Source organism: Pseudorca crassidens, chromosome 14, assembly GCF_039906515.1.
Source record: "Pseudorca crassidens isolate mPseCra1 chromosome 14, mPseCra1.hap1, whole genome shotgun sequence".
In the NCBI taxonomy this organism is placed as follows: Eukaryota; Metazoa; Chordata; class Mammalia; order Artiodactyla; family Delphinidae; genus Pseudorca; species Pseudorca crassidens.
In genome coordinates, this window is record NC_090309.1 from 74318954 (window position 1) to 74333623 (window position 14670).

At 50.1% G+C, this 14670-nt stretch overlaps 1 protein-coding gene and 1 long non-coding RNA gene across 5 annotated transcripts in view; one reads left to right on the forward strand and one right to left on the reverse strand.

Moving 5' to 3' along the window:
* KLHL29 (kelch like family member 29) overlaps positions 1-1505 on the reverse strand; it is a 309112-nt gene extending 307607 nt beyond the window's left edge. For both annotated transcript variants that reach the window (XM_067703603.1, XM_067703602.1), the window contains exon 1: positions 1302-1505. The gene's annotated coding sequence lies outside the window, so the exon portion shown is untranslated. The remainder of the gene's footprint in view (positions 1-1301) is intronic.
* Positions 1506-2222: 717 nt separating this feature from the next.
* Positions 2223-14670, forward strand: part of LOC137205420 (uncharacterized) — a 429493-nt gene continuing 417045 nt past the window's right edge. For all 3 annotated transcript variants that reach the window (XR_010934128.1, XR_010934129.1, XR_010934127.1), the window contains exon 1: positions 2223-2367. This is a non-coding gene — a long non-coding RNA (uncharacterized lncRNA). The remainder of the gene's footprint in view (positions 2368-14670) is intronic.

Below are 14670 nucleotides of genomic sequence, written 5' to 3' on the forward strand. Positions count from 1 at the left end.
CGCCCACGATTCGCCCCGGGCGCGCCGCGGCGCAAGCACCGTAGAGAGAGAGGAGAGCGTTTGCAGAGAGGCAGGGATGGCAAAGGCGGCGGCTCCCTAGGGACCCCCGGGGGGACCCACCAACTGACCGTGTCTACCATTGGGTTCCAGAGCTCAGGAACGACAACTGGCTTCTCAGCTAGCGGACCCAGGCATCCGAGACTCGCGCTTTGGCCCCATCACCGTTGGCTGCAGGCAGCCAGCGCGTCTCCGCCTTCCCCAGCCAACGCAGACCCGACCTGCCCGGGAGCTGCCTCGGACCTATCCGGGCTCTCGACTCTGCTCTCCCGACCCCGGGCGAGCTCTCCCCTCCCTCGGGGCCCAGAGCCCGCACTGCCCAGCGTCCGCAACCGCGCCGCGACCGCATATAACCCTCGCGCTCTCGGCTCGCTCCAGGCCACAGAGACCCGGACATGAGCCCTCTGCCACCTGGCACCTCCCGCGGCAGTCTGGGCGCGCGTCCACACTCCCACATTACACATCTCCCCGTCCACACTATCCCGCACATAAACAACCCCTCCCCACCCAACACACATCCTAGCCGCTTCACCAGCCCCGTACGCTCTCCTTTCCGCGCCCCCCCCAAAGACGCTGACACCCACAAGGCGTTAAGGGAAGGCGGGTCACAACAAGGTCTGTATGGGCTTCCTCCCTGTGGTTTTCTCGCTCCTCTACCTCGAAAGTTACTTGGGATTGAGTGAAGAGACCAGGTCCCCAAATGCGGGTCTGAGGACGGGAGGGATCAGAAACCCCAACCTGGCTTTCCGCTGCACAGAGGCGCGCACCTCCCCAAAGGCCAGACGCGTGGCCGCCCCCAGCGTCCAGCTCTCCGGTGCCTCTTCCTGGCCCCCAGCCCGGCTCGGGCCCTGGGCCGCTCAGGGGAGGTGGCTTGGAGAGGGACGCATGCTGTCGGGCCCAGCCGAAGAGCTGCCTCGGCTGGGGGGCGGGGGGGGTCACACTCGCTTCCAGCGCCCCCTACCACAGCGACATTGGCCTCGGGCAGCCCCTGTGCATACACACCCGGGGGCAGGAAGTTTCCCCCCCCTCCGCCTTTTTTCCCCCCTGGAGCAGCGCAGGCGCAAGGGCTCCTGCAGCCTTGCGAGTCCAGACGCGGGAGGCTCCTGCCGCCGCTGCCGCCGCGGGAGCCGAGCCCAGCGTTCCGGGTACTCGGGCCCCGCTCCCAAGCCCGGCCCGGCCCCACGCAGCCTCCAGGACCCTGGGTCCCCGGCGCCGCATCCTTGTTGCCCTAGCCTGGCTCTTACCTCCAGCCGCGCGGCTCTGGCCCCGGTCCGACGCGCAGAGAGCCTGGGGTCGCGAGTGGGCGCAGGAGGGCTGATGGATAGGGGACGGCGCCTGCGGGTAGCTGTAGCTGGGGCCGCTCGGGTCCTGGCCGGGAGAAACGGATCCAGGTCCACCTCCTCGCGTTCCTGCTCTCCGCCTTCTCCCCCTTTTCCTTCTTCTCCTCCTCAGCCGCCGCCTCCCGGCAGCCCAGTAAGGATGCCCGAGAGAGGGAAGTCAGTCCTTCTGCCTGTCAGCCTGTGCGGCTACGCGCGGCGCGGCGCGGCTCTCACCGAGGCGGCGGCGGCGGCGGCGGCTCCGGCAGCATCGCCCCCCCACTCTCCCCGCAGCCGCGGCGGCCGCGGGGCTAGGGTTGGCTCCGGGCTCCGGGCTCAGGGCTCGGGCTTTGGGCGGGGGCTGCACTCAGGCGCGGCGGCCGCCGGGACTGCGGGCGGGCCCTGCGGAGCCGGGGCCGGGGCTGGAGCTGCAGCTAGATCCGCGGCGGCGGGGACGGCGGCTGCGCGGGGGCTGGCGCGGCCGCGGCACGGGGACCATGCTCCCTTCTGGCTCGCTCCGCTCCGGGTACCGTCTGCTTTAGCTGCGAGGGAGGCGGGCTGCGGCGTGCAGCCAGGGGCGGGCGGAGCCAATCACGGGCGCCCGAGTGGGCGGGGGCGGAGGGTGGGGGAGGCGGGGCGCCCCCGGCCGGGCGCCGAGCGCTGCTCCCGGGGCCCGAGGGATACCCAGCAGCCGCGCGCCGGGCCCGGGAGGAGTGCTCGCGGGTGTGTCCGTCCGTCCGTCCGTCCGCCGCCCCCGCCCCCCTGCGGTGGCTCCCGGCTCGGCCCGCTCGGCGGCCGCGCCCGGCAGATGCACGGCGCGTGGCACCGGCTCCTGGGCCCCAGCCTCCCGGCCCCGCCCGCCCAGGGTTGGCTGACGGGACCGAGGCGAGCTCGCCGTCCTCTCTCAACACCTGAGGAAACTGGCGGAAAAGTTTGAGAACGAAAAGTCCAATCGTCTTTCAGCTTCCGCCCTCCCTATGACACTCCAGCCACGGTAAGGAGCAGGAATTGTCCAAATCTCTGAAGAACCACGGCTAGCCCTGTAAATCCTGGCCACCGACCCTCGACTCTCCTCGGTGTACACGGACTTTCCTGTCTACACTGACCCTCTTGAATCCACAGGACCTCTCTGTTTAGACAGCCCCTACTCAGGCCACCCCAGCCTTCCATGTCTACACTGACTCCCACCCTGTCTACACTGACTTTCTTAGTTCCACCACTTCCCCGTCTCCACACGCTGTCTACACAGACCCTAACTTCAACCTTGATGGGAAAGGTTTGGCCGGAAGCCCGTGGCAGCCCCAGTGCGGGCTTTCCATTGTGCCAGAACATTTCATTTCAGCACTAGTCTTCCCTTCTTTGGTAGATCTAGATCTGGCTTTTATTCCCTGCCCTCTCCCTCCTCCCCTACCTCCCCCTCATTTGGTTTTGAATTTCAGAGGAAATATATCTTTTCCCCCCATCCCCCATCTCTGGGCTTCAACAACCCTCCCCCCCATGCCCGCCCCGCCCCCCCCGCCCCCCCCCCCCCCCCCCCCCGCCTCCCCGGCGAAGCCGGTGAGGCCCGAGGACTGGGTAGAAACTGGGGAGGTGGGTGTGGAAAGGTAGGGAGCTGCTTGCTATTTGGCTTGAACTGGGCGGAGCCAGCCCGGGGCGGGCTCTGCCAGGCCCCGCCCCCCATCTGCCAGGGCATGGGGAGGGTTCGTTGGTAAATCTCTTTCAGCTTATTCCTGTGATATCTGAATCCAGGCCTCTTCTCTCCTTGGCTGTAAACTCGGTGCAAGGATTGTGCCTTCTTTAATATCTTGTGGGAAGTAGAGTACAGTGTGGTGGCTGATAAATAATAAATACTAATCATCTACTGAGAGTAGCAGGAGGACCATCAGTGAAAGGGAATGAGAACACCAGGGAAAGGACCCATTGGTATTAGAGTAACTGCATTTTCTGAAAAAAGAAAAAAAATCGAATGAAGTTTTGGTGTGTGAAGCCTGGCGGTGGGGAGAGGACAGAGTAAAGCACTGCAGCGAGGAATCCCCCCTTGATGGGGGGGTCAGCCAGGAGAAGTGGTGTGTCTTTAAGCCAGGGTGATCGAGGGTGCCTTGAAGGGGGAACAGGTGGGAGTGGGGGCACAAAAGCTCCTCCAACAACCTGAAGAGGAATGCGAGATGTGGTTTGAATGCCACGGTCTGAACGTGGTATATGAAAAGTGATTGAAGGGTAATGTAGATGGGAGAAAGGAGAAAGAAGGATTACTTGGGGTTTTAAAAAAGGACGCAGGTAACACTTCAAGCACTGAATGCAAAGAGAACAAAGGCGCAGGTGAGTCAATGTTCATTCATGTTGTAGGAAGCTGTCCTCTGAAATGATCTGCATGGGCCCACCAGCTGTGAGCTTGTGGGATCCACCAGGCTACATCCTGGAGCCGTGGCACGTAGGACAGGTGTAGACATTATGGAAATGTGGCTAAGGTTTGCAGGGTTAAGGGATAGGTTAAAATCTGGCAATCTGAGGCACTCATAATGTCTGACGTGATTTTGAATGATCCTCAAATGAAAGCAGGAAATACGCACTCCAGGAATCCTTCCTCAGCTGCATCTCTAGGTGAAGGTGTAAGGATTCTCCCAGTTTCCCTGCTGGCATTATCAGAGAAGAGAGACTGTGCTGAATCTGCATCCAGCCGGGTGATGCCAGGGGTGCTGGTTCTAGAGTGCTGCAACGCCTTCAGGGTTGGATCTTGATAACGGCTCACGGGGGGGGGGGGGGCAGCCTGTCAGGAGAATGAGAAAAGCTGTGTGAAGTAGAATCACAGTGGGCTAGTCTACCCCCTCCTCACCCCACCCTTCTTTCATCCCCAGAGCCTGAATGCAAATAAGGATTTCCAGAGTCTGAAGCTGAGATCTTCCTCTGCAGTGGGGCTCCGCCTAGCTAGGAACTGTTGGGTTTGGACTTAGGAAGAGTCGGCTCTGGTCTAGACATGAGCTCCATTTCACCTGAAGTGCTGTTGTTCATGTCATCTGCCCCTGTTCCCCCAGGCTCTTGGTGACATACAGTGGATCTGCTCTGTGTTGTGTAAGAGATCTCTCTGTGTAGACCTTGCCCGTAGCTGGGATCTGTCCTGGGTTTTTCACTGCCCTGCTGTGTGGTAGTTGGGATAAGCCCCATGGTTAGCATGGATCTCTCTCTGTGGTAAATGTGGTTTGTTCCGTGTTACACGTGAGAGCTTCTTCAGGCCCGGTCAAAGATTTCTCCATGAAGCACGGGATCAAGCTCTGTAGAGTGAGCTTCAAAACCCAGCCCTCCCTGTCCTGACGAAGATGCCCCAAGCTGGGCTCTGAGATCAGGACTAATGTGTCTGCTCCAAGCAGATGGGTTGGAAGTGAAGGAGTGGACTTGTGAGGCCCAGGGAGGTAGACTGGAATGCTGCAGAACATGCATTCCCCACTCAGAGCATAGACCATTATTTGCGCAGTCCATCAGACAAGGACTTTGTTCTGGAAAGGCTACCGCTGTCACCTGGAGAGGCACCAGAGGAAGCCCCAGCATTACTGTCTGGGAGTGCCCACTGTAGCTGAGACGGACTTCCCTCCCTGTTTGTATTTATAAATAGTAATCACAACAAAACGATCGTTTACTCAGTGGCTGCGATGTGCCAACCATTGTACCAGGTATTCTACCCACAATACCTGGTCAATGGTCATAGCACCCTGTGGAGTTAGTGTTAGCAGCCCCAAGCGCTGAGTCATAGAGAGGGTAGGTGACCTCCTGAAATCACACAGCCAGTAAATGGCAGAGCTGGTATTTGAGTCTGGTCGCCTGGTTCCAAAGCCTTTGTTCTTTTCACCATCCTCAACACACAAATGCAGTTTCTTTTGTCATTAACCCAGTGCTTTTCCCTTGGAGAAGACACAGTGGATGCTGATTTTGCCTCTAACAGCAGCCAGTCCTGGAGTCAGGACTGGGAATCAGTCTTAGGACACAGAGGGCTGATGTAGAAGAGGGAAAAGCATCTCTTTGTTTACTGAATGCACAGGTCACTTGGAAGAGTGGACGCCTCATCAGAAACCCTCAGGTCTGAGAGGACATCTGTTTCCAGGAGCGAAGTGGGTATAAATAGAGCAGGAGCCAGCCTCTCTGCTGGTCTGGTTTTGTGTTTGCTGTTTTGTTTTTCTAACATTCTGCTCCACTAAAACCACCCCCATTTGGCATCAAAAGCATGAATAAATCCTACATAAGTCACTGTCCCTCCAGTGGCTAATCAATCCATAAAAATCTATTTAGCACCTACTGTGTGTCCTGCATTTCAACCCCATGGTGTTGATTAAAGCAGGAAGTAAGAAGTCACAGCTGCTGTATTTTCACTGTGGCCACCCTGCTCTGTGGATGCGTGGAAAAGGCACATGCTAATCATGCAATCAGCCATTTGCAGAGGACCTCCCGCACGCTCAGCCTTGTGCTGGGTGCTCTCAGGAGTATAGGGAAGGTACAAGGTGCGCTTCTCACTCTGCTCATTTTTACCCTGCCTGTGCCCCAAAAGGGGCTGAGGCATCCAAATACAATACAGGATTTTCCCCCTCCCCCTTATCTGTGGTTTCAGTTACTTGTGGTCAACCCCGGTTTGAAAATATTAAATGGAAAATTCTAGAAAGAAACAATTCATAGGTTTTCAATTGCATGCCATTCTGAGTAGTGTGATGAAATCTCATGCCATGCTGCCCGCGATGTGAATCATCCCTTTGTCCAGCGTATCCACGCTGTGTACGCTACGTGCCCATTGGTATAGGATAAAAGTCAGTGCTTATAGGGTTTGGTACTGTCTGCGGTTTCATGCATCCACCGGGGCTCTTGGGACGGATTCCCTGCAGATAAGGTGGGACTACTGTACTTGATTCTTGTTCTTGACAGAGGCTAAGGTAACAACAGTTGTTATCAAGAAGCATAACTGAGTGCTCAGATGTGGGGAAAAGACTCCAAGTGTTGTGGGATGCAGGGGATGATCTGTAAGAGTGGGGCTGGTCAGGATGGGTGGGTGGGTGTCAGACTGGACCTGAGGAATGAGGAGGTTTTTCCTGGGGGGCAGAGGGAACCCAGAGCCGCCAGAGTGGAAGGCAGGGGCCAGGAGGGTAGAGGAGTAGGATTCCTGGACTGGGGGACCCATCCCAGTGTGAGAGTTTCTGAAACACTGCTTGCTGGTAATAGTCATTTCCTTTGGGTGAAAATGAAAATGTGTTTTCCTTCTTTGCCCAAATCAGTGAACTATTAGATTCTAAGGTTCAGAGTGAAACTGGTGGTGTCTTTTTTGGCATTTTCAATGGTGGGAATGCAGCAGGTTTTTTTAGTACCAGTTGTTTGCAGGTGGCAGGAGTGCTAATTAGACAGAGCCACTAGCAAATTTCCTGGATGGTTCTGACTCCCAAACTGACAGCAAATCAGCTCGGGGGATTTACGAGAGCAGTTTCTACTCTCCCCATTGATAAAGTGATTCTTCAAACACTTTGGTCAAAGGAATGGGTTTCATAGTTGCTCAATACATATTTATTGGGTGTTGAATTGTTCACAGTGACCAAAATTCCACTTTACTTTTTCGACGTTTAAGAAGGGCCTAATGTTTCTCTATTAGAGAGTGTAAAAAGAAGACCCAAATGATTGGGAGGATAGTTGAAAGGAACATTTTATTTGAGTGTTAGAGGAGTCTTTCGATCACTGAAACAGGTTTTCGCTAAACGGAAAACGCAGGAGACTTCTGAGAGAAGATTGAATCCTCATAGTTCTTTGCATGCATATTTTTTAAGCTGTTTTTAAGAGTAAAGAGGTTCCAGCCTGCTGGTTCCCTGTTTGACTCCAGAATCCACTGGTGCCAATGTCTTTTATCTCCCTGGGAGATTTCAGTAGAACTTGGGGCCAGGACCATGTCATTAGTGTGGTCATTTTGAAGCCCTGGATTGGGCCAGAAGCAGAACAATGCCCATCCAGGGCAGGTGCTCTGCTCTGTCTCTAGGACAGAGACCCTTGTGCTCTCTGCTCTCTGTCTGGACTCAGGCTGCCCGAGAGAGTGTCACAGTCCCCACAGGCTGTTGGGGGGAACACAGCGGGAGGCAGAGAGACCTTTGGCCACAAATCTCATCTTAATCAGCTGTTTCATGAACACGGCCAAGTCCAGGACACTCTCTCAGGAGTTATTGTTTATTTCCGTATCCCCAAAGCTAGAGGCTGCCTGTCATGTTCATAAGCAAAAGGCAGCCCATCCTCCAGGGAACAAGTTCACTATTCTCCCCAAAGATGGGGGTGTTGGGAGTCAAGCTGCAGGCACTCTTGGAGTGTGAGATAAATCTCGGTTTGCAGGGTGAAGTATCTAATGGTTTCAGCAATTTGGGGTCTTTTGGAATACGTGTCCCCGTATTTTATCTTCATGTTTACCCCTACTCGAATTTGTGAAGCTGCGTACACTTTATGTGCAGTGTGTCTGGAAGGAGGAATTTGTGAGGTCATGCCCGATGGAAACATGACTGTCAACACATTGGCCCCGGAGGTTCTGTCCCCGGGAAATCAGAGGTGACAAGGAAGAGAAAAGCAATAGGGCCTGAACTCAGGGTACTCTCTGAATATTTACTAAGCGTCGTGAAAATAGCCTAAGTCAGGGCTTCCCTGGTGGCGCAGTGGTTGTGAGTCCGCCTGCCGGTGCAGGGGACGCGGGTTTGTGCCCCGGTCTGGAGGGATCCCGCGTGCCGCGGAAAGGCTGGGCCCGTGGGCCGTGGCCGCTGGGCCTGTGTGTCCCGGAGCCGGTGCTCCGTGGCGGGAGGGGCCCCAGCGGTGAGAGGCCCGCGTATCGTAAAAAAAAAAAAAAAAGCCTAAGTCTGTGATAAAAATCAACATCTGGTCCAGGTGCATCTTGATATAAGAAAATATGATATATGAAAATTCAAAATGATAAAACAGAAGGATTTGCTAGTTTACATTACAAAAGGATGCATGAGCTGCCCGTAAGTGAAGCTTTCCCCTTTGATATTTAATGTGTGGCGGATTTAGTAGACATTCCGTTCATATACAACTTGTCAGAAACACATTAATTTATTTTTATTTATTTAAGGCTTGTGACCTACCTACTTTCAAGATGTCTTGAGCAATTTACAGGTTAAAACATGGGGCAAAAGGAGACATTTGGGAATGAAATAGAACAGATAGAACCCAAAGGGAGGACCGTGGGGTCAGAGTCATTAGGCACACAAGATGAATGGGTTCTACAATTAGGATCTCTAAGGGGAAAGGGGGCAAATGCACCAGGTTACCTGATTGTATAAAGAAAGGCACATTTGTATCAGGTCATAAAAGATGTCTTGAATAGAAAGTGTTTTAAAAAATCAGAGACCTGCTGTAAATGGAAGAATGTAGTATTATTGAGGTAAAAGTTTTCTCCTTTAGACTTTGGAGACAAATGCTAATCGTGGAAAAGTGTAACACTACAGATCTTTGTGGTAACTTTTTTTTTACTACTTCTAAACCTTTGAAAAATATTTACCGGATGATTTCATTAAAAAAAAAAACATTTCAATTCTTTATAGGTTTAACTTTTTGCCAATTCAGGAAAAGCATTGCAAATTGGACATATTTCATTTAGGTGGTTGTGAATTTTCCTAGAAAGCAACAGGTAGGTATCTTCTAGCTTAATGCTAAACCCTTGATAATTTCAGTGTAGCTTCAGGTCAGTTTCAAAATTAGCCAGAGAGTTTTGGCTAATGTAAAATTTCATTAGAAATAACCAGAACTTAGCATTAGAATAGCAGGTTTAGAAAAACCTAGGGCTTGGAAAGAGTCAGAGCAGTATTTGGAATCTGAGATGGTTATATACCGAGCTGCAGATAAATCCTATTAATGAACTTAAGATTTTAAAAGGGTTGCAGATATAAACTCATCATTATAGTCAGGACTGTTTTTCCTGGGAGTCAAGATTGACATATGGCAGTAGATGTGTATGTATTGTTCAAAAGCAACAGAGATGTTAGTTGGGGTGACAGTATATAAAATAATGATGTACCGATGATGAAAATATCAATAAGAGCTGATATTAGTTTAGTACTATGTGCCAGACACTGTTCTAAGCCTTTGATTTTCTTAAAAATTTTTTTCTTATATTCCTTACAACAAAGGATGTGGGAATTGATGAATCCTGAGTCTAAAAATTTTAATGCAGACACATAGAGAGAGGAGCAGATGTTCTTTCATCAGTAGGGAGTGTGATACAATCCATTGGCTGGAGGGGGGATGTGGCTGGCTCATTCTGGATGCACGTCTCAGAATCAGAATGGAAGTCTGATGTCGTGTTGTGCCTTTTCACTACGTAAGCGTATACCAGGTGCCTCACGCTGGTAAGCTCTGGGCATCCCCAGCCTTTGGTCATACCACTCATGCCACTGAAATCTGACCTAAAGGACACTGGAAGTTAAGATTAGAATAAGAGAGAAGCCCCCAATTGTATTAGTAATTTCCCCAAACCTTAGTAGCTTATGCAACATTTATTATCTCACCCAATGCCTGAGGGTTAGGAATCCAAGAACAGCGTTGCTGGGTGGCTCTGGCTCAGGACTTCCCATGAGGCTGTAGTCAGATGTTAGCTGGGGCTACAATTATCTCAAGATTCCACTGGGACTGGAGGATTTGCTTCCAAGCTCACTTACATGGCTGCGGGCTAGAGGCCTCAGTTCTTTGCCATGTGGGTCTCTCTACAGGGCTGCCTCAAGACATGGTAGCTGGCTTCTCCCCGAGCAGCAAGTGATCTGAGAGAGAGAGGCCAAGACAGAAGCTGTAATGTCTTTTGTAATTTAATCTTGGACAAACAACATAGACCAACAGAGGTTTAACGTGAGAAGGGACACAAAGCTGTGGATACCGGGAGGTGGGCTCATTGGGAGCCATCTTGGAGGCTGACTACTACAACAATTGTCTTAGATTCCATGTGTTCAGGGAGGGGAAGAGTGGGCATGGTAGGAGGTGTTCACTGGGTTTCAGGTTTTCAGGCTTCTGAAGGTCCCCAAGAGATCAGGGGACATTACAAGAGATTCCGAAAGGGAAGATGGCTCAAGAACTCTTGTTGATAGAATTCTTAATGTGTAGTTGCCAGTGCTCTTGAAGAGAAATAGTCAGGTGGGAATGGGTGTTGATGAAACCAGAGTGACCGTGGGAAAGTTCACCTTTGAGTGCAGCTGGAAAAAGGACAGAAGGGTGTCGAGTTACACACACCTAATGAGTTATAATTAATGAAGGCAGCAAAATGGTCAGGATTACAAAACAGCTTTTCTTATTTGACATGAGCAGAAAATCAAGAAAGGATCTGATTGGTGATTGTGGTAAGATGTCTAATACTGCGGGTTTCTGTGGCGCAAACTCTTACTGAGTGCCACTGTGTACCAGGCAGAGTGCCAAGGGCTAAGGTTAGAAAGATAATCAAAAAAAGGTCGCTGCCCTCGAGGATCTTCCAGTCTAATGCAAAGACACATATAAACGAGGCCATGATCAATACCATAATGAGATTCAGTACAGGTAGCACTGGGACATTGGGAAGGGCACTGCCAGTGCTACTTGGGAGCAGGCAGGTCGGGGAAGCCTGTACAGAAGAGATTACACTTGAGCTTAGTCCTTAAGGATGAGCAGGATTTCGCCAAATGGACAATAGGAGGAAGGGCAGGGAGAACAAGAATGGCCAAGCACAGGACAGGCAGGGGAAGCTGCTGGTGCTTCATACGATTAGAGCAGGGTGGAGAGTGCAGACAGGGCTTGAAAAGAAAGAGGAGGCCATTTTACATGGGGCCTCGGAGACTCTACACTGGGGCTTAATGGGGCAGTGTTGCTTAAAGTGGGGTCCTACATCAGGATCACATGGGAGGCTGATTCCTAAGCCTAACCCTACATCCACACCAGCAGATAGTTCACCATAACCATGTTGTCTTCTTCCTGAGCTAGACTACATCTCCCAGCATCCTTTGCAGTTGGACTACTCTCCCAGCATCCTTTGCAGTTATACTATATTGCCTAGTCTCCTTTTTAGTTAGGTGCACTCATGTCAATGACATATAAATAGAAGTAATATGTGCCATTGCCAGACCTGATCCATTAAAATCTGCCCTGCGTGCTTTCCATGCTCTTTTCCCTCTCTCCATGTTGATGCAGGCAAACACAGGAATCTTGGAAGCCGCATGTTAAAGACGGCAGGGCAACAAAACCCAGGAAGCTCTGGGTCTCTGAATGATTGTTTGGAGAGGGCCAACCAGTGATCTGGAACACCCGTTTTGGGGTTTCAAGAAAACAAGAAATAAAATTCTATTGTGTTTGAGCTGTTTTATTATTTTGGATTTGTTTGTTTTCGCAGCTAGTGTTACCCTAACTAATACAGCAATTGAGAGGGGAATTCTCTGGAGGATTTGCATTTTTAACAAGCACTTTAGAGGAGTTTGAGAATCCCTCTTGGAGGCTAAGGGGAACCAGCCACTCATGGGTTTAGAGTAGACCAAGTAACGCGATGCTATTTGCCTTTTAGAATGGCAGCAAAAAAATGGGATTTTACCTCCTTTTTCTTTGCCGAGGAGAACAATCTACTGACTAAAAAGAAATAGAAAACTGTGGTAAGAGAAAATTGAAGTTCAAGATGAGTAGAGAGATTGTAACAAGCTCCAACCTGCTGTAAATGATCTCAAGTCTCTTGGCCAGGACAAATTACACCCCAGGGAGTAGGGAGAACTCACCACCGGAGCTGTAGAGCCTCTGCTGATAATCTTTAAGGAACATGGAGAGTGGGAAAGAAAATGGAACACTAGAGATGGGAAAATATAACTTTTATTAGTAAAGAGGAGAAAAGATTATGTAGACTTCAAAAGTGGGGATAGTCTATTCACCCTCATTAAGTTGATATTTAAGGCTGATTTGTGAGCATATGAAAAATGGAGAATTCTCTAAAAGCCTGTGTGGCTTCTTTAAGAGCAAGCCACAACCAGGAAACTGTGTTCCCAGTTTTGTGATAGGCTTGCTAGATTATTATGTCAGGGAATTGTGTTAGCTATGGTAGACGCAAAGCATACCTCAGATTGGTATTTGTCAAGGAATCTCATGATAAATTTGTGTGTAAGATAATTTCAACTGCAGACTAGTATTTGGGTAATACACACCCAAAGATGCTAATCACTATCAGTATGAAAGTACATTTCTAGTGAACGGCCACAGCCATGGTTCCATCTGATGTTTTTATTAGTGATGCAGACATATATGACTTAGTTAATCCTGAAATTTTGAGATGATGTGTAGGGAATACATTGGTTGGCATAACAAGGCCCAAAAAATAGGCTCAAATATTAAGCTAAATGTAATGATATGAGATGAAACAGACAAATGATAGGATTGAGCATGTGGGTCCAAACAGTCCCCTGCACAAGTCCAGGGCTAAGAGGCAGCAGCTGCAGTTTGAGAGGCACCAAAGATGTTGTTCAGCTGCCCAAAGCCCTGTATGGACTCAGAGGTTAGCTGTGAAGCCCATGGGGTTAGCTGAGACCTGTATGCAGTTATCTGAAGGGGTGTCAGAAGCAGAGGGACCCAGGCAGACTTCAAAGGCCAGATGGGAAGATTTCAGGTCCACGTGAGAATGAACCCTCTCCAGCCATCTCACAGCTGCCCCAAACAACAGGCTGCTCAGAGATAGGAGCACCTGTCAATGGACATGACCAAGTGGAGAGAGAAAATCCCTTGTTGGTACTTCAAGGAAGGGATGAAGGCATCCCTTGGGTGTTTGGCCACAAAGAAACCATTAGAGTCCCTCCAAATATTAGTAGCTACTATTACTGGCTACCATTTAGTGATAACTTAACATGTGCCAGGCACAGTGCTAAAGTAGGCTCCAAAATCCTGTACCAGTTTTTTTTGTTGTTGTTTTGTTGTTGTCGTTTGTTTCTTTTGCTGCTGTAACAAATAACTACAAAATTCATGGCATAAATCAATACAGACGTATTATCTTACAGTTCCAGGGGTCAGAAGTCCAAAATCAAGGTGTCTGTAAGGCTCTTCCTTCTGGAAGCTTTAGGGGAAGATCCTTTCCTAGCCTTTTCCAGCTTCAAGAGGCTGCCTGCATTCCTTGGCTTTTGGCCCCTTCCTCTGTCTTCAAGGTTAGCAATGTAGCATCTTAAATCTGTCTGTCTTCTCTCTTTCTCTCTGCTTCTGTTATCATATCTGCTCCAACCCTGATCCTGTTACTTCCCTCTCAGAAGGGCTCTTTTGATTATATTGGGTTTGCCCATCTAGATTCATCTCCCCATCTCAAGGTACTTAGTTTAATCACATCTGCAAAGTTCCTTTTGCCATATAACGTACCGTATTCACAGGTTTTGGGGACTAGGATGGTGAGATTTTTGGGAGGGTGGTTATTCTGTCTACTACAAGCCATTTATATATTATCTCATTTAATTTGATCCCTCACTGTCTTGAAGAGTTGGACATTATTTCCACTTAACAAATGGAGAATTGGAGCTGTGGAACAGTTAAATAACACACTACACCTCCATGAACACAGGGAGGCTGGGATTCAAACTGGGTTCTGACTCTAAGAGCTGGGGATCTCACCACTCTGACACTATACTACGCATGTTTTTATTATTCTCAGAGCCCTTAATTCTAAGCACTAATAATTGCTTTTCTTTAGTGGTGTTAATTTAGCAGTGTCATTATTGCAGCTTGTTTTTCTGAAACGTTACATAAGTCAGACATTTCTGTCTACCTATGAAATTTAAGTGGCCTCCCCTGCTATATCTCCTTAGCATCTTTAGTGCACAGCTTTTGCCCCTCCTGGATTTTGTCACCTTGGGCCTTCTCAGCAACAGGAGTTTGGAACAGAGTTATTTTCTGAATTCAGATCTGACAATCTTTGTAGACTAAAGGCTATACAGCTGTAAAAGTTTGTTTTTAACCCAAAGTAACAGAGTTGTCAAGTAGAGTGTAAAAAGATCCCAGAAATGCAGCCTAAAAACATAGTGATTCAGTGAGGCAACAGGAACAGAATGATGACAATGGCATTTAGGCCCCAGGGCAGATATAAAAGTGGTGGCATCTGGTTGAAGCCCACTTCCCCTGAAACTAGAGCTCAGGCCCTGCTGAGGTAGGCAGTGGAGGAGTCTCCTGCCCCTCTGGACTGGAACATTTCTTCCAGCATCTGCAAAGCGGAGGGAGAAAGCCAATGCCCCATTTTACGGATAGGGACCCTGAGGCTTAGAGCTGTGCTCAAGGTCACATGACCAACTCATGGTGGAGACTGGGTCCAAAGTCAAGGGCC